This window comes from Malus sylvestris, chromosome 12 (genome assembly GCF_916048215.2).
Source record: "Malus sylvestris chromosome 12, drMalSylv7.2, whole genome shotgun sequence".
In the NCBI taxonomy this organism is placed as follows: domain Eukaryota; kingdom Viridiplantae; phylum Streptophyta; class Magnoliopsida; order Rosales; family Rosaceae; genus Malus; species Malus sylvestris.
In genome coordinates, this window is record NC_062271.1 from 16,488,697 (window position 1) to 16,515,675 (window position 26,979).

Genomic DNA, 26,979 nt, shown 5'->3' on the forward strand with positions numbered 1-26,979 from the left:
ACTCTTTCTTATGTAGTATGTTAAGAGAATGGCGTTTTCAACTTAACTTAGTCCCTAGCATGCAATCTAGAATGGCGTGTTCATAGATTTAACAAGTAGAAATCATTAAGAACGAAAAGAGTTTGAGTCATCACAAGGTATCGTAAGTACTGGCGTTGTCTTACTTATCATAGAAATTGGTTCACATGTTAATCGCAATTAACAAGTACTACTCTAGAACATATGTAGGTCCTCATTCGACAAGGGCAGACACACACATATTCATAGCGTTAGAATTCTAGTTATGCTTACTGTGTATGCATCCATAGAAAACAAATAAAAAATTCATCAATGAGACAAGTAGTGAACCAATTTTCATCCATTCATACAAGTATTTCAAACGAAATGTCATAACAAACTTGCAATCATATTCGGGGCTTAAAAAACAGCCCCTAACTACTAAAAATTTAGTAACACACAATCCTTAAGTTAAAACAAATGATAGACATGAGTTTGAGAAGATAGAACCGAAAGAAATCGACAGAGGCCTCCTCCCCTTTCCTTCCTTCCCCAATGCTGCTTTTAAACCAATTCTTGCTGCTTCTCCTTAACTCACCCACTAATAGCAATTTAATGATGACAATTAGTGAGAGGAAATGGTAAAACAATTGTAACTCTTTAGGTAGCCTTTATGCCACTTACTCCCTCTTAATCCTCATCTTTAATTCCATTCCCTTTTATATTTGAATAAGTGTCAGCTGACTTGTTCTTGGCTGCATCAGTTTTGGCTGTTAGATTTATTAGGTTTATTGCTTTCATTGCAGTCTTGTCAGTTACGAACTGTTCAGCATCTTGGAAACCTTTCAGTGTTAAAATGGCCATAACTTCTTCTAGACAAATGATATTAACAATCCGTGAAATGCTCCAGAAAATAGACATCCGTAGCTTTCCAAGAATATAAGGCTCATTCTGTAATTCATTCTGAGCTATTCATAACTTGCTTCCACAATTAGCTGATCTGCACAGGCAGTTTTGACGAATTTGTTACTTAAAATCCCACTTGTGCTATTTTTCTTTTCTTTGCTTGACAAATCTCACAAAACACAAAAACAACGTAAATAGCTCAAAAATATAAGGAACTAACTAAGAAAAGACAAGTGAATTTGATGTGAAATATATATAAATATGAGCTTATCATCAGCCTAGGCGGCACTTAGGCACTCGACGATGACCGACTGCCGCGATTAACTCAAAAAATGATTAGGCAGACGCCTGGGCAGGATTAGGTGGGGCTAGGCGGAGCTATACCGGCCTGGGCGGAGATTAGGTGAGTGTCTGTGAATCCGCCATAATTTGAAATTGAATCTGGAAAAATTGTTGCAGAGCTATGAATGCGCGAGGAAGATGATGGGCTAGTGGTCCCCACCATCTTTTTTTTTTTGCAATTTAAACGAACGTGTTGTTTTTTGTCCCACTCACCAGCTTTATTTTAGTTACAAGGTTTCTTAGTCCTCACTAACCTTTTTACTAATTTTATAGTAGTATTTTTTTTCTCTCACTTAAATCCATCTTCACTTTTTATTTTTCTATCTTTTTAAATGTTTTATTATTCTTTTACTTATTTTTAAGATCATAGTACATTGTATTTAAATCCTAACATTACACACACACACACACACACACACACACACACACACACACATATATATATATATATATATATATTATTTTAAAAGTAAAAACATTATATTTATGTATTCTATATAGCAAATCTAATTAATTTTTATGATAATTTTGAACCGAATTAATTTCTCTTAGTTTAATCTTACCCAATACACTCAAATATAATAAATTTACTTAAATCCACCTAATCCACCTAGGCTCCCGCCTAGTTGCCTAGGCACTAGGCCCCAATCCACCGCTCGACAAAGGCGTAGCGTTTTTTAGAACCTTGATGATAGGAGATCATTCGAAGCATTTTCGACACTCACCTTCACTGAAAACGATGAGATCCACGCCAGGAAATCTCCACTGTGTTGGAGCTCCATGATCCGAGAGTTATGTTGTTTAAATTTCTAGGGCTAAACCTAAGGCCTAGGCTAGGTTTCAGGTGAGAGGATAACATTGAAGTGGTGGGTCGGTCATCATTCACCCGAAAATGGTGTTGGTAAAATTGGCCTCACAGCCGTACCATGTTTACAGAGATGAAAGAGAGACGATAGAGAGGTTGAAAGAGAAAGATGCATGAAGAGATAGATGGGGACGAATATGGATGGCCTTGTGTGGTTTAGTAGTTCTTGTGGTGCTTGCTAGAGAAGATGGCGAGTGGTGGTGGTGTAACAACCAGTCCCTAAAGTTTACGGGTTATAAATTTTAAAGTGTGAATTTATGAAAATGCCCTTTGAGGAGAAAAAATGTTGACTTTTGTTGACCATTTCTTCGTGTCATGTAAGATTTTTTTTCTTGGCGTATCCTTGTAGTAGTCTTCGCTACAAGCATGTTGGAGCAAGCAGAATTAGATTTGGAGTTACGATGAACATTTTAAGAAACTACGATGTCAAGGGGCAAAATAATCACTTCACTATTCGAGATATTAGGATTAGATATTTTATTATTTAATAAAAATCTATCACATGGGGCCCACACACCACTTCTTTTTCTACCATGTGTTCCCTTCCCTGAGTTTTCTCTTTCTAGAACTTTCTCTTTTTTTCCCTCTCTTCATCTTTGTCTTTCCTCGGGAAACACTCTCCCTCACCCCTATTCTCCGCAACTCTTTCCCTCTCCATTCCCAAGCACCACACACACACATATACATATAAACAGACAACAACAACAACGACCTCACCAGTATCACTTTTTTCCCTCAAATTCCTTCATTTCTCTCTCTGCATCTGACTTTTCCATGTACAAGGAAGCACATCGACATCATCTCGCCATACTCCGGAGAGCTTCTTGAATCTCTGACCAAGGTAAACCCTTGGAACCCCATATATAGTGTTTAGTATTGGATTAGGATAGTTTAGGAGTTAATCACACGTGTGGATGCAGAAAACACTTCGGGAAAACACTTCCAGGCCATATTCCGGCCAACTCCAGCCACAATCAAGGAAACCAAAGGTATATTCCAACTCATTGTTTCTCGGGATTCAATTTGATATATTAGATTGCTATTTTTAGTTAAGATTTGAGGTTGATCGGAACTTGGGAAACTCTGGCTTTCTTCTTTGTGGATTCTGACCTAAAATCAGGTCGACCCAACCCGCAACCTAATCTAAACCCAACCCATTATCCAGGCCCAATCCTTTAAACTAGTAAACCAGGCCCAAAACCCTTGGCCCATTAACCCTAACTCAGCCCAACCCAACAAACCCGATCCTACTTCTCAGACCAAATCCCAAATCTGACTAGAGCTTGAACCCAAGTTCCATGATCGATGCGTGGGCCGTGCATGGGAGGACTGCTATTAGGGGTTGCCATGAGTCGAGCTGGGCCCAAATTTGGAGGGACCAAATTGAACTCGTTTAAAAATCGAACGGAGTGGGGTGAGTATAAGAATTCTGAGTTTTGGAACCAAACTTAACCCGACCAGTTTAAAACAGGTCAATTCGAGGCGGGTCCACGGGTCTACAGATGGGAACGACGTCGTTGAAGCCAGTGGCCTTTTTTTCGAGACAGGTCTCTCTCCACAATTAAGCTCAAAGTGTTTCCTTTTTTACAACACCTCCCTATTCCTTCCACAACTTCATTGACTGCAAATCTTCAAAATCAAACCACAGAGCAAGAAAGAGATTGAAAATTTAAGAGTTGGGAGTGGGTTGCATGCGTGATAGGTTCAAAGGTAAGAGATGAGGATTAGATCTGGTTCGGGTTTCTGGATGCATATGTACTTGAAAATTTCAAACTCATCCCACTGCAGATTTTTTTTTTGGGTTTTTTGGGATTTTGGTTTGAATTTTAGGGTTAGATCTGGTTTTGAAAATGGAAAATTTCTCCTATTTTGTTTCAATTTTGCCGGATCTTGGCATGAAAATAGTTGTGGTTGTAGAGGCTTTGCTGAGGGATTATCGAGCTTGACTAGTTGCGCCACTACAAGTTTGAGTATCTGAGATTGAGATTTAGAGAAAGAGAATGTGTGTTGTGACTTTTGATAGAGTTGGGAATCAATTGGTCCAAACCATCGTCGTTAATCAGTCAACGATGGTGGACATTGCTGGGGGTTAAATCGAAGTTACGTGGTTTTGGGATTTGGGTTTGGTGAGTTGTGGGAGTAGAAACTTCTTGATAAATTGGACAACTAGGAGATCAAATGGGGGCTTATCTCAGGTGTCAAGGAAAAAAGTTGCAAGTAACTTTTTGCTGTGTTATGACATGAAGCGTGGATCAAATAAGATTGGGAAAGATGAGCGAGAGAGATATGGACAAAGGATGAGCTTGACTGGTTGCGCCACTACAAGTTTGAGTTTCTAAGATTGAGATTCAGAGAGAAAGAGAGTGTTGTGACTTGTGATAAGGTTGGGAATCAATGGTCTTGATTTGAGGGATATTAAATCCAATGTGGAAACGGTTTAGGCCAGGGGCCTGTTTTTTAGACCCGCCCCGCCTCACTAATTTCATGAACCCGCCCTGCCTCGTTTTCTATTTGGAATTTTTGGACCCGCCCTAAACCACTTGGACCCAAGGCCCGTTTGCCCACCCCTAATTGATATGGCCGGCGCATGGAGCACACGCGCCTTTGTTGGAGGTATTATGCTCCGCCATCATCTACAGTAATGCTGGTGACTTTTCTGACGACCTATCTCGGTGCGTGGCGGTGTGTGCAGTGACGAGTGGCCTTTTGGCCACCGCCTTATGGCTACACATGCAAAGACGTGTGAGGGAACCCAAGGTCCCTCCTTATGCTTTTCGACGTGTCGAATCTGAATCCGTTGTCCATTTTCCCAGATTCGACTGTTTTAGTAGAGTTTTACTAAATGGCCTCTATATTTGTTTAGGTGAATCAGTGGGAAGTGACTCCATCCTCACTAGTTCGAGCAGCTTTTGGGCAACAAAATATTTATGAGTGAACCCCTTCTTAAATTGCATGTTTTCATAAAATATTAGGATTGCATTCACGAAAAGCATGACTTCATGATTTTACGTTTTATGCATTATTGATTATTTATCTAATTTAGGTTTTACGAAAGGTTATGAATTATTGGTTTTTCATATATGAAATTCTATGGATTACGAATATAATTTATTTTACAGATTTATGAATCATGGAATTATGAGACAAGGCTTTGAGCTTTTGAGCTCCATATTTAATATGAGTGTTGAGGTATGTTTTCAGTGCTTATCAAAAGGGTTATCATATAACACATACACACAATCAGGTATGCAGACGTCTATGGCCATAGGACACAGTTGAGGATATTTATGACATACCCCCCAGCTTCACTAGCCCGGGGCTAGTGTTTGTGTGATATGCTATGTGTATATGTTTCTTCTTTAGTGTAACCCAGAGTCATATAGCTTTACCATCGGGTAATGGACCCCCTTTTTCTTCTCTGGCATAACTTTGAGTTGTACAGCTTCTTCTTTGCGTTATGGACCCACTGCATATACATATATGTTATATCCTTTTCTCTGGCCTAACCCAGAGTCCTACAACTTCACCTTTGGGTGATGGACCATGGTTTCTTCACTAGCGTAACCCAGTGTCATATAGCTTCACCTTTGGTGATGGTTATGTCTTTAGGCCACTATGATACTCCTAGTGAGTACAACATTGATGAGATTATGGATTTACCTTCGGGCGGCGACAACACCATTATTGAGCATTCTTTTACACGTACATGTTTTACGAACGTTTTTCATTGTATGCAAGAGTTTTCCAAAAACCTATTATGTAGTATTATATGTGTTTTCAAAACAGGGGGTTAGTATGTTCATAAATAAAATGGTTTTCTTCTTATTAGTACTATTATTACAAACTTTGGTCCACTCACTTTTTTGGTTTTGCACCCCCTTCAGGTTTTAAATTCGAGGCACATGATCCTAACGTCAAGGCACTTCCACTTAGGCATCTTCGAGCTTCCTTTATGTAGGTTCCATTCCCCAGTTCATACCTTTCTATAATAATTATTTCACATTATTCTTGATTAGTTGTACGCTCTGAACATGATTTTGCATTGGTGTATCTCTTTCTAATTACATATTTTATTTATATGCATGTTTAAAATGGCTTCGTCACCCTCGGGTGCCGGCCAACATGTACCTATCCTGATATTTGAGAATTTCGGGATTAGGGTGTGTTAGGTGGTGCTCAGCTGCTTTGGTTTACACAGAGGGCGAAGAGTTTTGAGATGAGAGCTGAAGTGAGGTGAGAGAGAAGAGAGATCGAGTGAGAAAGATGGGGACGGTTCGAGAGAGTCCCCAAAAATGTAGGGAAGGAATTGCCACATGGAAGAAAGGGAATGAAGTGGGGTGGGGGTCCCACCAAATAAAATTTTAAAAGACAAAGAAAAAAGAAAAAAAAAAGATATATAATAGAAAATATCTGAAATTGTGAATATACTAAAATGCCCATGGACTTTGTAAGTTTGTAGAATCTCCATCGTAGCTCTAAATTTGATTACGCTTACGCCTATGTGTTCGTAGCGACAAGTACTATAAGGATACGCTAAAAGAATGTTTTGTACGTCTTACTATACGTTGGTCAACGAAAGTCAACATCCTCGTCTCTAGGGGCATTTTGGTCAATTCACACCTTTTAAAATTAATAAAACTGTAAAATTATGGATGGGTTATTACAATCTATCCACCTTAAAAAATTTTGTAACCAAAATTTGAATTAATTTGCTGTACATAAAATAGTGAAAAGATAGAAGAAAAATTTATGTAATGAAGATATCCAGCTAGAATAGTTGCATAAAAGAGAATGTCATTCCATCGCCATTGAATTGCAAAGATTCCTCTTTCATGCCTCCAAACTCAAACTTTCCTTCTCCTTCAATATAGTACTATAATATAATACCTTTATAAAAACATAGAGTTAAAATACATATATGTGTGTGTGTGTGCGCGCACGTGTGTGTCTAATAACATCATGACAAAATACATATATAATAATATAAACTTAAAATAATGGTACTGAAATTAAAACTGAAAATAGAAAAAATTTTACCTACGCATTCGTATCGTCATGTACTCCGAAAATATGTATGTAGTATCTTTGGGTCAAGCCAAAACAATAAATAAAAATACTAATGTAGACGGGCTTACTTGCCCATTTGCTTAACGAACCCAACAAATAAGTTATCGATATTATGATCTGCAGCCCGCAATACCGACAACTCACCGTTGTCTCGATAAGCAAGTAATATATTATCAATGTTGCAATATTACCACCTTGACCCTCATTGGGAAATACACATAAATCATCCGATTAAGGTCTTGATCGCGCTTATGCATTACCCTCTCAGTCGACATCGTCAATAGCACACAATTTCCTACATCGTAATCTCGATCCTTCAAGTACTTGTTCGCAACTCTTTTGTCTATCATGTACTGTTTTTAGAATCTACATAGAGTGCCATAAATGGTACCATACCAAAATCAAAATAATAACAGCAGTTGCACACAACTCAACGAAGATAGGTGTCTATCATAACCATGTTCAAACTGTAGGATGAACAAATGCAACATGTCCACTAAGGTTTGGATAGTTCGTTCAGACTGGTCATTAGTCTGAGGGTGAAAAGTGGTACTAGACAAAAATTTGTACTTTTGCCTTCAATACGGCTTCCTAAGACTTGGAAGTAAAATGTGCATCACGGGTAGATACAATAGTGATAGGCATACCCTGTAATCGAACAATGTAATTCACAACGCCTTAGCGAGCAGATTCATAGTGAATTTTTCACGGATTAAGCGAAAAACTATGTCGAGAAGGCTAAAAGAACACTAAAGAATATGAGGGTCAAAACAAGTCCATCAAATCTAGAATACAAGGTAACTAGATTGAATGCATGACATCCCACTACAATGGTAGCTTCCAGGATATTCAATCACCAACGATAAGGATTTGTTTAGCAGAATATTTGGTAGGTGATTGAAGAATTATGGTCACAAATAAATTTAAATGTCTAACGGGTTCGCTTAGACAGTCTATCTGCCTAAAAAATAATATGAAGTGTCGTGCCTAAAGTTGATTGGAAAGTCTTCCAATACACGAGGTGAATATGGAATCATAGTCATAGTAAATGCTGATCGAAACGCTAGAAAATCCGACAAAATCAAGAATGAGTAATTTTACCGAGTGATCTAAAATGTAGTCTTTCTGGACCAACAGAAAGTGAGTTGACTTATCAAGTTGGTCTATAATCACTGAAACATCATCATAATCTCCACATGTACAAGATACCTCGTACTGAGAGCTTATGGTGATATTTCCTATCTTTATTCAGATACATGAAGTGATTATAACCACTCAAACGATTTCTTGGTGATTCGTAAGTAAAGTCAAATCAATACTCGTGAATTCCAATTAAAATGGGATATGATAGGCTGAAGGTGTTCAAGGGTAGATATATCTTTTTGTTGTGGTAAACAATAATTATGTTTGCACAACCGAGGTGATACACGATGGTGCAATTGTAGGCTTTGATTTGGTTTTTCTATCGTCATTGTCAGAAATTTAGCTCATTTGAAATAAAGATTATTTGAGAAGTTTAAGGTTGGTAAAGATTTTGGACACGTTTCTCCATAGAAAAGTGTCATCCGGTTTTCAATTAAAGATGGTAATTGTTGATTCTAGGTCATGAATAAGATGTTTCATTTCCTACATTTCCGACCGTCGGGAAGCATAAGTGATACTCTATGACGCTACATTGGTACGCAATCAAAATATTTAGTGGAACATCATAGTAGATTTCAAAATTATCAAAGTCATCAAAAGGTGTGAGACAAAGGTGAAGTGAGATAACAACTCGGTTGTCAGAAAATTTATTCATATTCAACATCACAAACTAAACTAACTTTCCTTGGTCCACAAGTGAGGAAAAACACTATAGTTGAAAAATCGCTAACAAACTGCTGATAAAAATCGACAAGGCCAATGATATCTCGCATTTCACAATAATTTGTGGGAATGTAACATTTTCTTCATCTACAACTTTTTGGGGAAATGAAAAGAATGTCGTCTGCTGAGATCACGTATCCCAAGAAAAGTACCAATCTAAACAAGCTAACATTTAAGGAATTTGGTATAAAGTTGACTGTCAGTGTTTAGAAGATTTGATCTCGTTGTTGGGGTAGGTGAGAAAGTCTTTGGCAAGACTACTACGACTCCATTAGGCTACAAAAGAAAACTCTGGTTCAAAAAGTTGGTAGGAGAGACCATCAACTTGAAGTAGGGGTTAACGGTTTTTAATCGTCACCCAATTGAGTAGCTAAAATCTAGGTACGATCCTAAGGTTCAGTCTTTCGCCTTCACGGATAGGTTTGAGGTTCCCTAGATAAAGTATTTGGTTGGGTAAAGTCCTAATCAATAACCTTTTACAACTAAGTTTTCTAAATGTCAAAGAAGTCGTTCGATAAGATGCAAAGAGAATAAGTGTGATAATAGAAAGGTGAATCGATGGTGTACTTCACTTCATAATTTGGTGATATCGTAGGTAAAATTTTGAGAAATGACGCCAAATGTATATGTCCTTGAAACGTACCATACTACTTCATTTTACAACGCCACATACTAAAGGCCTTCACAACTTCCTTAATACTCATCTCATTCTTACAACGGGTTTGCCTGTGGAAGTGATCGGAAAGATGGCTAGTCGAAAAGGTTTTGGTTACCTAAATGGGTAATATGGTTAACACAAATGTGGGTAATATGTCCTAAGTTTCCACGATTTAATTTCTTCAACTCAAGTATTCACTGTTAATCAGTCTATCAATCATGCCATTAATTAAAACACTTAAAATATTTTGATATTGTTTGTTACCCTGAAACTGTGAATAAGCATTCTAGCATAAAGGTATCACTCCCAAATACTAGCATGTGTCTGGTATCAGAAATCATACTGCCTAAATACTGGTTAATAACTTATGGATATCGAACAACATCGTCAATAAGTAGTGCCACCATAGGCTGATTACAGGTTAGAGCCCGCTCGGGTGGATGGTTTTGGATGATTGGTAAGGAATTGGTCCGTGAGTTGGTTTCGTTGATTCTAAGGGAAATTACTTACTGCTTTTAGGATTTCTGCTAATCGAAGGTATAACAACTCGTACTCTCATGCATATACTCATCATAATAATGAGTACAACATCGAAAGAAATTCTAGTAATTAGTGTTAGTCGAAGTGTTCTAAGGTTGGGAAAAGGAATTTGCTAATAATCTACTCGGGATGGGGTTTAATGGAGTATAATCTTCCTCTTGAAGATTCAGAATTATAACCAGTGCGTTTAAGAAGATTAGTGCTATCGGGGACCAAAAGTGATTGTCTCCCTAGATGTTCTTTCGTCGAGTGCTACAACTTTAGCACCACATCGTCACTGGAGACATTTCCAAAGATTTCAACAAAAAGTAAAACTTCATAGGGATTTTGATAATTGGTATACTAATAGATACTACCAAGGAATCAAAATGAATTGTGGTTTCCTATCTCGAAAGGTTTGGTAATGATGACGAGAGAATAGTAATTGGATTGATTGGTGAATCTACAGTGGTACACAGTTATCGACATAATAGGCCTACTTTAGGGTCATCTGTTTGACTCCGATCTAAATCTTTCCTCGGCAGGAAGTTTCTTCACTTAAAGTATAAAGACGTTCACCAAAACGATCTTCCGTAAGGTTGATAACTCTTCTAAGTAACTCAAAACTTAGGAAAAGCTAAAACATTTTTCGCGCTCGACGAGGTGGCAAGATTCTCAATTAAGTTCAACAACCGAGAATGCTTACATCATGCATGTGATAAATGCAATACTGCCTAAACTTATGCTCTAATACCAAACTGACACACCTGACCTGGAATGTCTACCTGAACTCGGAATCGAGTTGTGCTGGCCGACACCAAGAAGGTGACAAAGCCATAAAGTGTAGTGATGTGGAAAATGTGAGTAAATTTAAACCTAAAAGTGCCGAAATAGAAGAGTGCGCATATGAGCGAGAATGAACCTATTTCACACGTGATTTTGGAGCATTTTTGGGCATGGAATGGATAGCATATGCTTGGAGCAAAGGGAATGGACGAAATTTGAAGTTTGTGCATCATCCTCTCCCTATAAATAACCATTTTTAGCACACTCATTTCACCCAACACATCCATTCACCTACCACTACATCCACTCATTTCACCCAACACATTCACCTACCACTATATCCACTCATTTCACCCAACACATCCACTCATTACAACCACCCAACACATTCACCTACCACTACATCCACTCATTACAACCACCCAACACATTTAGCTACCATTACATCCACTCATTACAACTCCATACACTCCTCTCCCTATCCTATAAATACATCCACCCTTCACCATAACTAGGGATCTAAAAAAAAGACCTTACATTCATCCATATATTCCCACATCCCACAAACACATACAATTCCATTCCCTTGTCGTGGCACTCATCCAACCAAAAATAGAACACAATCCACCCATCCACCCTTCACCATAACTCACCTATATCCATCCACCACCATAATTTACCACTCATCCATCAAACCACACCTTGTGCCGCAACAAAGAGAAGAAGGAGGAACCTTGGACGTGCTTGCCATTCAAGTTGGATTGTTGGAGCATTTTTAGGTGTTTTCATTCTTTTGTTTTCAATGTCTAAATTTGTTTATCTTTGCTTTGTGAGTATGTGGAACTAAACCCCCCTTAGCTAGGGGGAATTCGAAACCATGTTCATGCTTGCAATATGATTTGATTACCTTCAGTTGTGATTTCATAAGTTGTGAATTCAATTTGTTTAACTGCTTGATTGATAACTTATTCGTGTATGTTTATTAAGAGTGCACACTTAGTTTGCATGCATGAATATGATGCTAGAGTATAAGGGAGTTTCACCTAATAGTTACAAACTTATATTCACAAGTAGTGGAGGTCGCTTATAAACGATCTCGTTAAATAAATTCTTGGCAGGAGTTTCATGCTCATCATAGTAACGAATGCCTCGTCAATACTTATAGTTTTCATAATGCTTAATGATCTTTGATTGTATCTTTATTGTGCTGTTCACGTAAAGAACTTTTGAAGAATGCTTGAATTTTTGTATACGTTTTCCCATCCAATTCAATAACTTAAGGAGAACTTGAAGGTTAATTTAAGCGGACTTAATTAACTTGGGGTGTTGAGTTTCATGATTGATCAAAAGAACAACTGAAAATTGGTTTATGTGCAAGTATGTCATGTGTGGAGAAGAACCTCCTAGCTAGCCTTCTATCCATTCAATTTACTCAAATTCATGCAGATTTCATTAGTTCTTTAATTTACTTGTTTTGTTTTCAAATTCGTCAAAACCAAAACCCCCTTTACTTTAAAGTGTTTTATTAGTCAAAATCTGTTTTGATTTGTGTTTTTAGGTGTCCCAAAAGTGTGTTAGAGTCCAAATCTGCCCAGTTTGTGTTTTTAGGAAGATTTGAGCGTTTTTAGCTTGTTTTGAGTCATTTGAGTTTGTTTTAAGTTCTTTGAGTCTAGTTTAGTGTTTTTAACTTTGTTCATATGTTTTTAAGTCAGTTTAGAGGTTTTAGCAAGCCCTCCTAATCTCCGGTTTAGAACGATCCCTACTTGCATTTATACTACAATTTGACAACAAGAGGGTTTAATTTGTGTGTTAAGTTAATTTTCGCATCAGCCGACACCAAGAAGGTGACAAAGGCATAAAGTGTAGTGAAGTGGAAAATGTGAGTAAATTTAAACCCAAAAGTGCCGAAATAGAAGAGTGCGCATATGAGCGAGAATGAACTTATTTCACACGTGATGTCAAAGCATAAGTAAAATACAGTAAAAGTAGGATAAGACTTATACCATCAAAGGTACTCTCCTATACCCACATTTGTCAAGAATCCTCGTCAACATGAAAACTCTGCTACTAAAACATGGAGGGGCGAAAAATAAGGGTGAGTGGGCCACAATAATTTGTTAATTCTAGTCAACATAATACTATTCATAGCCGCAAATCTAATTAAGACATCCCATAGGATTATTTCATAATTTTGTAATTTCCGTCATTTCACTATTTCTTATAAATGTTAATTTAATATAGGCGTAACATAGAATTTTTTTATTAAATATATAAAAGGAAACTAAATAAATATATAATATTTAAAAGTAAAGACCCACTCACAAATCGTGTTGTTAAGTCAAAACCGCCTTGCGGGCATCGAATATCCTTGCGATGCGTTTTACCTAGAAATGAAACCATTTACATTAATATATAACATACTAATGTAAATTCGTGTATTCGTACAAAGTATGACAAATAAAGGAACTATTTTAAAACGGTCAAATTTCGGAAAGCGGACGGGGGATTTGGGTTCAGCATGTCGAGAAACCTAAGGGAGGGACCCTCCATGCACCACCGTAAGGTGGCTGTATTGGCAACCACGTGCCACTCCCGGTGGCTTCCCCACGCGCGCCCACGCACCTGCAAGTACGTTAGTACTCATTTTCCTTGCGAAGCTCTACATATTTGCAGTTTTGATCCAACTTTCAGAGCTCTGTTTGAGCTCATTTCCCAACCAAAATCATTGATTCAAGAACCAACTAAAAGTTAGGAATGTGATGAATAAAACTATACCAATTTAAGGCTGAGGCGGGTCGGCGTTGATAGAAAAAATGGCATGAATGTGGCCTGATGGCCACGATTCTCATTGAAATCTGGGGAGAAACTTCCCCTCGCTGTTTCTGCCATAAAACCAGTCCGAAACTCACTCATAAACTCTAAAAGTCAATTCAAACGATGAGAAGAGATCATTTGAAGTATTTTCGACACTCATCTTCACTAAAATCGATGAGATCCACGCCGGGAAATCTCCACAGTGCTGGAGCTCCATGATCCGAGAGTTATATTGTTTGAATTTATAGGGCTAAACCTAAGGCCTAGGCTAGGTTTCAGGTGAGAAGATAATGTGGAAGTAGTGGTTCGATTGTCATTCGCCACGGAAAATGGTGGTGGTAATCTCGGCCTCATGGCCATACCATGTTTACAAAGATGAAAGAGAGACAACAAAGAGTTTGAGGGAGAGAGGTGCAGGGCGAGAGACCGAGATGGACATATATGGGTGGTCTAGTGTGGTTTAGTAGTTCTTGTGGAGCTTGCCGGAGAAGACGGCGAGTGGTGATGGTGCTCAGCTACTCTAGTTTACACAGAAGGCAAGAGAGTTTTGAGATGAGAGCTGAAGTGAGGTGAAAGAGAATAGAGATCGAGTGAGAGAGACAGGGAGGGTTCGAGAGAGTCCCCAAAAATGTAAAGGATGAACTGCCACATGGAGGAAGGGGGAAGGAAGTGGGGTGCGAGTCTCACCAAATAAAATTTTAAAAGTAAAAGTAAAAAAAAATAAAAATGTGATATATAATAGAAAATATCTGAAATTGTGAATTTACTAAAATGCCTTGGACTTTGTAAGTTTGTAGAATCTTCATCGTAGCTCCAAAAATTTGATTCCGCTTGCGCCTACGCGTTAGTAGCAGTGAGTACTACAAGGATACACTAAAAAAAAGTTTTGTACATCTCACTATACGTTGGTTAACTAAAGTCAACATCCTCGTCTTTAGGGGCATTTTGGTCAATTCACATCTTTTAAAATTCATAAAACCGTAAAATTGGGGATTGGTTATTACACATTTCGTCAGGCAAGTCCCTCCATAAAAAAAGTATGCTAAATGAAAATTTTGACGAAAATAATGTAGGCAAGAACATTTGCCCAACGAAATTCATAGGATTTGGTCAGGCAAATCTTTAATATGAGGGAAATTGGATTTTTTGAGAAAAATATATGGGGAAACTTTAAGGTTTTCCTGATGAATATAGTGACAATGCTCGACGAAATTGAGTAAGTTTGCCCAATTAAATTTACAAATTTCCTCGGGTAAACTCCAAAAAATCAATTTTTCTCTATACTTTTATTTAATTTCAAATAGTTCAATCATCAAATTTGATGATCAGGTCTATTCAATGTGTGGTTTGAGCCTCAATTAGTATCCTTGCAAAAAATAAACAAAATCAAAGGTGATATAGCCATTAAATCATGATTCTACGTTTGTAACCGTCCAACTTTTTGTCCCGTTTCCTAATCCATGAAAGTTTTTTATTGGTGATTTTTGGTATATGCAATCTAGTATAATATCCAAATAAGTTTGACAGTTGGATCATTGAAATCAATTTCGTACACAGCGTATCTCGTCAAAATAATGGATTCAACGAACACTTAGAGTTTATTTAATACTTCTATTAAGAAGGATGTAAAATTTTGTAGTAACCACTATTGCAAATATTATAAATTGATGATCGGGTCCGTTCATTGTATTCTTATAGGATCGAGCAATGTAGTTGTAAAAGTTCATCAAAATTAGAGCTAAAATAATCGTTAAATCATGATTATATAGTTCTAACCGTCCAAGGATTTCGTCTCGTTGCCGAATCCATGAAAGTTTTTTTTTTTTTTTTTCGATTTTTGGCTATGCAATCCCGGAGTATATACCAAACTACACTAACTGTTGGATCGTTCAAATTAATTTGGCCGACTGCGAAAATCTTCAAGGAATTGAATATGCGAAAATGTCATATACCTTGCCAGACAAATATTATACCTTTGCCTGACAAACAAAAAGCCCTAAACCCTCAATCATAAAATATATCTTTGCCTGCCAAATTTCCCATGTTTTCGTCGGGCAAGGCGCCTTATCCGATGAAACTCTCGCCCTTCTATCGGGCGAAATCTTTAAATATTTTTTTAGAAATTGAAGATTGAATGGACCATTGTAAAAAATAAAATTAATCCAATGCTTTATTTAGTACACAAGTTTCATTACAATGGATTGCACATAATATTACAACAATAAACCTTAAATCACTGTTAGTATAATCTTCCATTTCATTATCCTCTTCTGAAGCCCTTTCATTACTTGAGTTATCGGTGCTATTGTCAAGATATTCGGCTGGATTGGTGAGAGGGGCCCGATGCCAATACATATTGCATCTATTTCAATTATGAGGACACATGACATCTGGCATGGTGGTTGTACGATGTGTTGCTTTGTACTCTGGGAATGTTTCGGGTCGCTATGGATGAATTCTCTTGGTAAACATTTTGGTCATAATCGGTATCCTCATCGTCCTCCTGTTGTGGTTTTGGCAAGTCCTAAGTATTTCTATGTTGTATGAAATGTAGTATTTTTCAACCACCTCTTGCTTTTGGATCATCGAGGTAGAATATTTTTTTGCCGTATTAGCGAGGATATAGGAATCATCTTCTAACCACCGGGTGTTTATGTTGACATATAACATGTAATTATCTCGAATGATAATCCTTGCGTTGTTTGGGTTTGTATAATACTAATGACACTTGAATATCATGACTTCCTTATGATTTGTGTATAATAATTGAACCACACCTATAAGTTTGCCGACGGAAAAACTATTTGCATTTTTCCCTAAGACAAAAACTCCACTGTTTTGAATGCACAATTTATCGTCATTTTGTCATCAAGAATTTAACTCCATTCACGTGAAAACCATAGTACGTTTTTGCTTTAACGGGACCACGTACCAATTTCAATAATTCTTAGTCGAACAAGGGCGATTTGGCTTCTCTCAACTACCTCATCTAGTAAAAGCCAAATACAACTATATATGCAAGTTTTTTTTTTTCAACAAACAAAATTAAATTAATTTAAAACTAAACTGACTTGCATGTTAGGCAAACCAACACGGAAAGAATTGTCTGTCCATTTCAACCCAATTTGAAGGATATTGGATCTTCATCAATGCCTCATACTGTTCTTGGAATAGCTAGATTTTGTCGCAATTGTTTAATATGGACCAATGAGCCACCTCCAAGTACCGTCTTTGAATGGTTCAAACAAGGGTCCTTAGCCGAATGAGCATGCAGGATGAGCAACATAGTTTTTCGTCTCACTCACCCCCATTGAAATTGCATGAGGCCTTATTGAAAGAAGTTTCAACATTTAGCAAGTACCTCGCACAAAAGGTACGCAATTTTTTTACAATGTACGCATCTGCTAAGTATCCTTCGGGTCGTGCCCTGTTGCGAAAGAACTGTTTATTACTGCCCAACAGTTTGAAAAATATCAATATTATGAACTTTTCTTTTCAATTGCTAAATAAAGAATATTAACAAATGTACTGTCAGGATTACCTCTCAATTGGGTCATCCAACGATTATACACTAGCCCTGCAAGCTTTGCCTCATTCGGCAGATGTATCATTACGTGAACCATACTTCTAAAAAATGCTGGTGGATATATAGTTGAATATCAAAGTGTGTGACAAACAAGGCTACAAAATAATAAGAATATTATTAAACAAACGAGAATGCCGAAATGACTACAAAATCCCAATAGGCTACATTGTGACTAACTTACTTAACTTCATACTAAACTATAAGATATATTTATAGAGAGCAAAACCTAGAAACCCTAATTCGGATGGACTAAGCCCATATACTAAACTAACAAGCAAACTCAAATAATCAAATAACCATAAATACTAATATTTTTCAACATATATTTTCTCTAGCATGCATAGGATGTACACAATATCTTCAATCATGTCATCTACATCCGACTTTTGCAATGCTTTAGCACATAGTTGCTGGAAGAATCGAGACAAATATATAATCGTCTCAACAACTTCGTCGTCCAAGTAGGGCTAAATACCAACCAGATGGAGCCGCTGCAGTAAAACATGGTAGTCATGACTCTTCAAACCCAACAATGTCCCACTGTCCATTTTAACGTGTCTTAATATATTGCTAGCTTATCCGTCTGAAAATTCCACACTTTGCATCCCACTTCAAGAATCATTTCTTGCTATCCGGCTTAAAGGTATTATTGGCAGGTCTCTTCTTGTATTTACCATTAACAAATTACAGCCACAGGTTGGGCCTTATCTCCATTTCTTGCATGCCAATCCGAATTTTCATGGTGTCCTTCAATTTTCCCTTGATAGGCAGAGTTGTTCCCACCACGTTATTGCAAACTTCTTCTCAATATGCATGGGATCAGCAATGTGTCTAATTTTCAATTTGGACCAGTATTCCAAGTCAAAGAATATATTATAATGCAAAACTAATTGCAAACATCTTTACCAAAGTATTGCCAAAGGACATGATGTCTATCTCATGGAATTACTTGGTGTCAAAGCAGAAAACCACTTAAAGGGGAGTGATGGAACATATGTTGTTCTCTATCAGTTTTTGTTCTACAGTTTTGATAATTAATTGAGTTTTGAATCATTACCAAAAAAAACTGAGTTTTGAATCATTACCAAAAAAACCTGAGTTTTGAATATAAAGACTAGTTGCTATTTGAGTGCAACGGCTAGATAGAAGGTTAGTTAAGTTAGACAGATGGACAGCTAAGATTAGATGTAAGGTGTAAGGCCTAGATGGCTTTGTCTTAGGTGCATGCCTTAGAGGCATTTCAACCTTATCTTCTTCTTAGAGAAGGGTAGGTGAATATCAGTAATCAGATTTTGATGAATGACTATACAAAGAGGAGCAGCAACGTTTTGCTCTCTGGAAAAGTTGAATTATCTCTACTTCATATCTCTCCTATTTCTTACATTAAATTCATATCCATTTCAAATATAAATGTTATCAAATTATGCTTAGATGCAACCTCTTGTAGCCCAGATTTTGGTAATAGGATAAAAAAACAAAATGCAATAGATATCATCACATTTCATTATTGTCCATTTTTAGTAGTAGGTCTGCAGAAAATTAATATTTGACACAGTTTTGCAGATGCAAAATATTATCCCACATAAAAACACAAGACACTCATTGCAAAACATTGACAGTTTTACGGCGTGTTTCTTGCGATTACTCACAACTTCACATGTGCGTCGTAATCAAGTTAAGAGGAATTGAATTTATGAGGAGTTGAATTGAGGAGGAATCATAATCAAATTCTTATGGAAGTTATTTACTAAATTGTCTAGAATCAGAGTAAGAATGATTATGATTCCATAAAAGTTGTTTACCAATTACCCTTGAATTGGAATCAAAGCCAGTATAATTACTAAACTGCCCATGTTCTTAATAAATTTATATATGCGCTAGATTATGACTTCAATTTCGAAAACAACATATACTTATAAATTTTAGAAACTTTCTACCTCTTTATAATATCATCCATAATTCTTTTTACCATTTTTCCAGCTCTTTAAAACCTTTTTTTTTTTTGCGTTGCAATCTTGCTCTTAATTAAGCATTTCTCCAAACTACTATATATACACCTTGGGCAAACATGGCTTTTTATGAAATATGTGGGGTATAATGGATAAAAATCATGCATTCCAGATTACCCCCAACTCTTGGAATTCAATTCTCACCTCCCACCAAGGAATCCAATTCCTCCACAAGGAGGAGTTGAGTTCCATTTTTCTTGTGGGCCCCACACAGTCTTAATTTCTCCATATCTTAGTATACATAAGAATGAAACATAATCAAAATCGGACTCCCTATTTTCATTCCAATTGCGGATGTGTAAAAATGGCCTAAGTGACAACAAAAATGAGTCATTAGTTTGTGAAAGTTTTCCTTTTCCATGTGTAATCAACCATATATACATCTTCCACATGCATTTTCTTCTCTTTGTGGCTTGATGAGGTTTAGACCTAAATCATCCCAAACTCTACCCAACTTATCATGTTGTATACTGGTTTTTCCTCATTCAGCAATACAAGAGTCATTAATTCAATGTTGTTTTGGTAGAAAACTGAACTGATTGTGTGCGATCTGATGTTGTGAATAATTCAATATTGTGAATCATCCATGTAAGTTTATAGGGCATTCTTTATTCGTATCAGGAGACTGAGACGTCTCATGCCAATACTATCCATAAAATTTGCAATGTGTCTATATATACCAATAAAAAAATCCTTTGTAAGAACAGCGTATCACAAAGAATTGCGCGTTTTATCTGATATGTGATCACTTACCACACCTTCTGCATCGTTTACGTGTGAAAAATGAAGAATCAAAGCAAACCCATCTCTAGATATCGAAATTTCGGTGAAATAAATGTTGACCAATAATTACAATTTCAACGCTCACATGTCAAATAAATTTTACAGTAGCGTGTGACTAAACGAAAAAATCAAAATAAATTAGAAAAGTCATCAAATAAGGACACGTGTCAACACCTGGCAGAAATGATTTATTTCAGCTGAATATTATATTCAAAATTAGGCCTTGAAAAATTATACAAAATACAAGGCCATTTCATTCATTTTGGGAGGACCAATTCATAACCAATTCACATTACTCCAAAACCTTGAAGCTTTGAAACTTTAAAGCTCCCAAGCGAATCCCGAACGATCAAGAAAGCTGTCTTCGTTCTTCATCAAATCCTCCTTCGAGATCAAGCCCCGACGCCCCTTGAAGAACTTCCACCAATTCAAGATCAAGCCCCGACGGCCCCTCGAAGAAAGTGTTCATCGTTCATCGTCCATTAATCCTAAGATCAAGCCCCAACGGCCTTTTGGATCAACAACATCAACAAATCCATACATCCAACCGTTCTTCAAGATCAAGCCCAAAAGCCCTTGAAGATCTGTTCACCCATCAACCTTCAAGATTAAGCCCAAAAGCCCCTTGAAGAAATCCGCACAACCATTTCTTCAAGATCAAGCCCAAAAGCCCCTTGAAAATCTGTTCGTCAACCTTCAAGATCAAGCCCCAACAGCCCTTGGATCAACAACACAATCCATAAATCTACACATTACAAAGATCGAATCAGTGGCTAAATTTGTAGAAGAGATTGTAACCCCTAAATTATTAATACAAATATTATTTGTACACGTGTTCTTGTCTCATTCATTGCAGGAATTTCAGTGTTTACAAATTTGGCTCGCCCAGTGGGACAATCTCTACCTCTCATCTCTATCTGCAAATCCATAAAAAGCACAAATGGCATCAAGGAAAGCTCAAGCTGTTCCCGTAACCAACGCGAAGAACAAGGGCGTCCTTACCGCAGGCGATGTCACTTCGGGCATCACAACTCGAAGCAAGGCAAGAGCTCTTTCTGCCATCTCTTCCACCCCTGCATCAACTTTGCCAAAGGAACAAAAGCACCCGAGGCACGAGCCCGTGATCACATTGGCCTTTCTAAAGGCACCAAGGGAGGAAAGCCCAAGGAAGTACTCCGAGTCCTTACTTTCCGATGCCGACTCGAGCAACAACACAGCCATGCAAGTCATGGCTATTGGAGCAACTTCAATTGAGGAACAGCTGGCTCAAATGAATGAAGCGATCGCAAAACTCACACGAACTGTGGAGGAAAAGGACTTGCAAATCGCCGCACTTGTCAACCAACTAGATGCAAAGCCTAATGTGAAAGTCGACCCAATGGTTAATTCATTAAAGAAAGAAGTCGATGAAGAAAATGAGCCTCTAGCGAAAAAAGTCGAAGAAAAGCCGGAGCCAAACCAAGCAATGCCATTCATGGGATCTCTTTCTATCCAGCAGCTGCAGGAGATGATCGCCATCACCATCAAGGCGTAGTACGAAGGAAGCTCGCATGATTCCATACTATACTCAAAACCCTACTCCAAGAAGATTGACGCTTTGAAGATGCTGATAAGTTATCAGCCGCCAAAGTTCATGCAGTTCGATGGAAAGGGAAACCCAAAGCAACATGTTGCCTATTTCATTGAAACCTGCAACAATGCTGGAACGGAGAGAGACTACCTCGTCAAGCAGTTCGTACGCTCGCTAAAAGGCAACGCCTTTGACTAGTACACCGACCTCGAGCCCAAGTCTGTCAACAGTTGAGATCTATTAGAAAGGGAATTCCTCAACCGCTTCTATAACACTCACTGCACCGTAAGCATGTTGGAGCTAACTAGTACGAAACAGTGGAATGATGAACCTGCCGTCGACTACATTAATAGATGGCACTCATTAAGTATGGATTGCAAAGATCGGCTTTCTGAAACATCTGTCATTGAGATGTGCGTTCAATTACATCCTCCAAGGTATAAAACCGAGAACATTTAAGAAGCTAGCAACTCGATCCCACGACATGGAGCTAAGCATTGCCAATCATAGGAAGGATAAGCCGATCACCGACTTCAAGAAAGATAAAGTGTTTTCCCCAAATGTAGACAGGACTGGAAAAAAGCCTTCAAATGAAGCTTTTACTGTCAACACCGCACCCATCAAGACATCCCCCGTGCCCATCAAGACCTCATCCGTGCCTATCAAGATCTCCTTCAAGACTAAAGCAAAGGAGATAAAGAGAAGTGAGCCTCCTCGCACCCAAGACAAGTACAAAAACACCTTGAGGGAGCTGGAGCAAAAAACATACCTTTTTCCTAACTCAGACATGTATGCAATGTTAGACGACTTGCTGGAAAAGAAGGTGATCGAGTTACCGGAATGCAAGCGCCCTGAAGAGATGAATCGCGTAAACGATCCTAAGTACTGTAAGTACCATCGTATCGTGAGCCATCCTGTTGGCAAATGCTTCATCTTCAAAGAACTCATCATGAAGCTAGCACAACAAGGGCAAATCGAGCTCGACCTTGAAGAAACGACCGCAACACATAGTACTACAATTGCTTTTGGATCCTTCGATCCTGTGCCCCTCTAAGTAACACCCGACCATTCCCGTCAATGCTCAAGCTGCACAACACCTTCTGCACAACCATCACTAGAGGCAAGCGACCAAGATGCACATATCGATGACGAAGAAGAATGGACATTGGTGACCTACAAAAAGACAAGGAAACCAAAACCACAAGGCACAAGGCTAAAGGTGGAACAAGGGAGAAAGCACCGTCGCTGCAATAGTAGGAAGCCCAAAACAAACGTAAAAGCCGCTAAGCCAACGTACGCTGGGGAACCTGTGGAGCAAGAGCCACGTATTCTTGTTTCCTTGAACGAGTACTTCCCAAAGGACTTCTTCCAACAGTGCACTATCGCAGCATGTCAAATGGTCGAAATAAAAATTGAAGAACTTTCAAAAGGCAAAGTCATGCCATTGAGGGAGAAATTACCCTCACACCCAAAGGAGGTCTACCGACACACTTTAGCATCGAGGAAATGCTACGATTGCCAAAGAAGATGCGAAGAGCACTAGCAGCGGTCTTGGCAAGTCCCGACGACCATGAAGTGCAAGAAAGCAAGGACGAAGGCTTGAAACTTCAACCACATAAGTATGCCACTTGTTGTGTTACCCAAGACACAATCCACTTCACCGATGAAGACTTGCTGCTAGGATCTAAGACTCACAATCATCCTCTCTTTGTCTCTGGGTATGTAAGGGAGCATAAAGTCAACTGCATGCATATGGATTGTGGATCAGCCATAAACATCATGCCGAAGTCAACAATAACCACAATTGGCATCAGGGTGGATGAATTATCCCTAAGCTGTCTACTAATCCAAGGTTTTAATCAAGGAGGACAAAGAGTGATTGTCATGATTCGAGTAGAGATGACCATTGGTGAACTTAAATCAAGCACGATATTCCATGTGATTGATGCAAGAACTTCCTACAGCCTGCTCCTAGGAAGGCCTCGGATCCACGGGAATGGAGTAGTGTCATCCACCCTCCACCAATGCTTAAAATTCTACCGGGAATGGGTAAAAGTGATCCAAGGTGATACCAAGCCATTCACCGAAGCAGAATCACACTTTGCAAACGCCAAGTTCTACATGGATGAAGATATAGTGCCTGAGGCTCTTCCATAAGAGATCAAATCCACAGGCAAAACAGCACCTAAAAAGCAAGAATGGCAAGCCGTGCCATTTTTAGGCATAAACGATGACGAGCCTATTAAACCTATAACAACCAAAGGGAGTAGGGCGCCTTCAGAAGGATCGAACAAACCCATATTCCGATACATCCCGATGTCAATAAGAAAAAATGGTCAATCCCCGTTCGAAATCGAAGCAAGCAAAACTAACACACAGTGGCACAAAGATAATGTGAAGTTGCTCAAGACGAATGCAGTTTTGCCTCTGACACATCTAGGCGGTGCTAAGGTTACAAGACTACCACAAAGCTTCAAAGGGGGTGGAACCAAGCTTTCTTCCAACCAAAAGAACAGAAGAAGGTTTTGATCCAAACGCCTACAAGCTCATGTTGAAAGCTGGGTATGACTCCGCTTCCTCTTCGAATCCTGGAAAGAAGGTTTCAAACATCGTTAACGACAAAGAACATAACCTCACCAAGACTCAAAAGAAGTTGAAAGAGCATGATTACGAAGTTGACAATAACAAAGCTGGGCTCGGCTTCACACCAAATGCACTCATGAAGATTTCAAGCAAAGCAAAAAATGCTGGTACTCAACACATCAGCGTGAGCGTTAAACAAAATCAAGATAAGCCTAAGTCCGCTCATCGGACGTCAGTTTTCGATAGGATTAATCGTTCAAGGCCTAAAATTTCGGCACTTGATCGTATTGGTGGTCAAGACCAAACCTCCGTTGTCAAGAGGCTTAACACACCAACATCCCAAAGCTCTGTTTTTGAAAGGTTGTCAAAACCCAAGCAACGAAGCAACACGGCTAGCTCTCTTCCGCGATGGTCAGCTTTAGAATAACTTGAAGACAACAAGAAGCCTTCTAGAAAGAGGGAAATGATGCCAAAGGAAGAAAAGCTCGACGGACTGGCAAGAAAAGATGATGTTCGAAACTCTATTCCTTCAAGGATGAAACGCCAAGCAATCTTGGAGGTTGACACAATTGGATTACCGAAAGTGAGAAGGCGCACCATCATTCACACCGGCCAATCTTTATGCCAACAAGCCTGGAAAGACGGCACTGAAGAGGAAGTCCAAGATGTCTTCCACATCACGATCCAAGAAGGCAAAGAAGATGAAATCCCTAAGGAAGATGTCACTGCTGCACCACCACAACTGGAGGATGGGGGGCAAGCCACGGTTGATGATCTCAATGAGCTCAACTTAGGCACAAAAGGGGAGTCGAAGCCTATCTTTGTAAGTGCGCTGCTAAGTGCGGATGAGACAGAAGAGTATTACCAACTACTACTAGAGTACAAAGACGTCTTTGCTTGGACCTACTAGGAAATGCCCAGCCTTGACCCTATCAACGCTGTGCATCATCTTGCAATCAAGCCTGGAATGCGACCGATAAAGCAAACTCAAAGGCGATATCGATCGGAGCTCATCCCATAAATTGAAGCTGAGATTGACAAGCTAATCGAAGCAGGCTTCATTCAGGAAGTGCAATACCCTAAGTGGATCTCCAACATCGTCATCGTTCTTAAGAAATCTGGACAAATACGTGTTTGCGTAGACTTCCGGGACCTCAATGATGCTTGCCCGAATGACGACTTCCCCTTGCCAATCATCGAAATCATGGTGGATGCAACCACTAGCCATGAAGCACTGTCATTCATGGACGGCTCTTTTGGATACAATCAAATTCGTATGGTTCTCGAAGACGATGACTGGCCAAAAGGTATCTACTGCTACAAGGTGATGCCCTTTGGTCTAAAAGACGCTGGAGCCACATATCAACGCGCAATACAGAAAATCTTCAATGACATGCTACACAAAAACGTAGAATGTTACGTAGACGATGTGGTGGTCAAGACAAAGAAAATATCAGATCACTTGAAGGATTTACGAATAGTGTTCGAAAGGTTGCGAAAATACAACCTTAAGATGAACCCGTTAAAGTGCGCATTTGGTGTCACCTCTGGAAAGTTTCTCGGCTTCATTGTCAAGCATCGTGGCATTGAAGTGGACCAATCAAAGATCAAGGCCATTCAAAGCATGCCTGAACCAAGAAACTTGCACGAGCTGAAGAGTCTACAAGGACGACTAGCTTTCATTAGGCGTTTCATCTCCAACCTTGCAGGGCGTTGTCAACAGTTCAGTTGACTTATGAAGAAGGATGTTGCGTTCGTATGGGACGAAGCATGCCACAATGCTTTTGAAAGCATAAAAAAGTATTTATCAAGTCCACCAATCATAGGGGCGCATGTGCCCAGAAAACCACTTATATTGTACATCGCCGCTCAGGAAAGTTCAGTTGGAGCACTCTTGGCACAAGAGAATGAATCCCAGAAAGAATGAGCGCTTTACTACCTTAGCCGAACTCTCACAGATGCCGAGTTGAACTACTCCCCAATCGAACAATGTGCCTTGCCTTGGTGTTCGCCATCCAAAAGCTCAGGCATTACATGCATGCTTACACCATCCACCTGGTTGCTAAAGCTGACCCAGTCAAATACGTCATGTCCAAACCATTCTTAACATGGCAACTAGGTAAATGGGCGTTGCTTCTCAATCAATACGAGATCATCTACATCCCAGCTAAGGTCGTCAAAGGACAAGCGCTACTAAATTTCCTTGCTGATTATTCAATCCTAGCCGATTGGAAAATCTCATATGACTTGCCTGACGATGAGGTGTTCTACATCGACATCTTCCTGACATGGATGATGTTCTTCAACGGATCTGCATGAGCAAACGGAGCAGGGGCAGGAGTAGTATTTATGTCGCCACATAGGCAAATATTACCTTATTCCTTCCAACTAAGCAAACTATGCTCCAACAACGTCACTGAGTACCAAACACTGATCATTGGGCTCCAAATGGCGATCAACATAGGAATCACAGCCCTTGAGGTATTTAGACTCCAAGCTCATAATCAATCAACTCTTAATTGAATATGAAGTGTGGAAAGATGATCTCATCCCATACTTCCGACTGGCAACCCAACTACTACAAAAGTTCGAGACGTGACACTGGAATATGTGCCAAGAAAAGAAAAT

At 38.8% G+C, this 26,979-nt stretch overlaps 1 long non-coding RNA gene across 2 annotated transcripts; it reads right to left on the reverse strand.

The window, feature by feature from the left end:
- Window positions 1-437: 437 nt before the first annotated feature.
- LOC126591855 (uncharacterized) lies at window positions 438-14,438 on the reverse strand. 2 transcript variants are annotated; one of them, XR_007612525.1, is made up of 4 exons: window positions 13,987-14,438; window positions 13,782-13,888; window positions 13,329-13,390; window positions 438-997 (listed from the first exon to the last, which is right to left on the reverse strand). It is a non-coding gene; the product is annotated as an uncharacterized LOC126591855 (long non-coding RNA). The 2 variants fall into 2 exon arrangements; XR_007612524.1 differs by lacking the exon at window positions 438-997 and adding an exon at window positions 8,384-13,070.
- Between the last annotated feature and the right edge of the window lie 12,541 nt (window positions 14,439-26,979).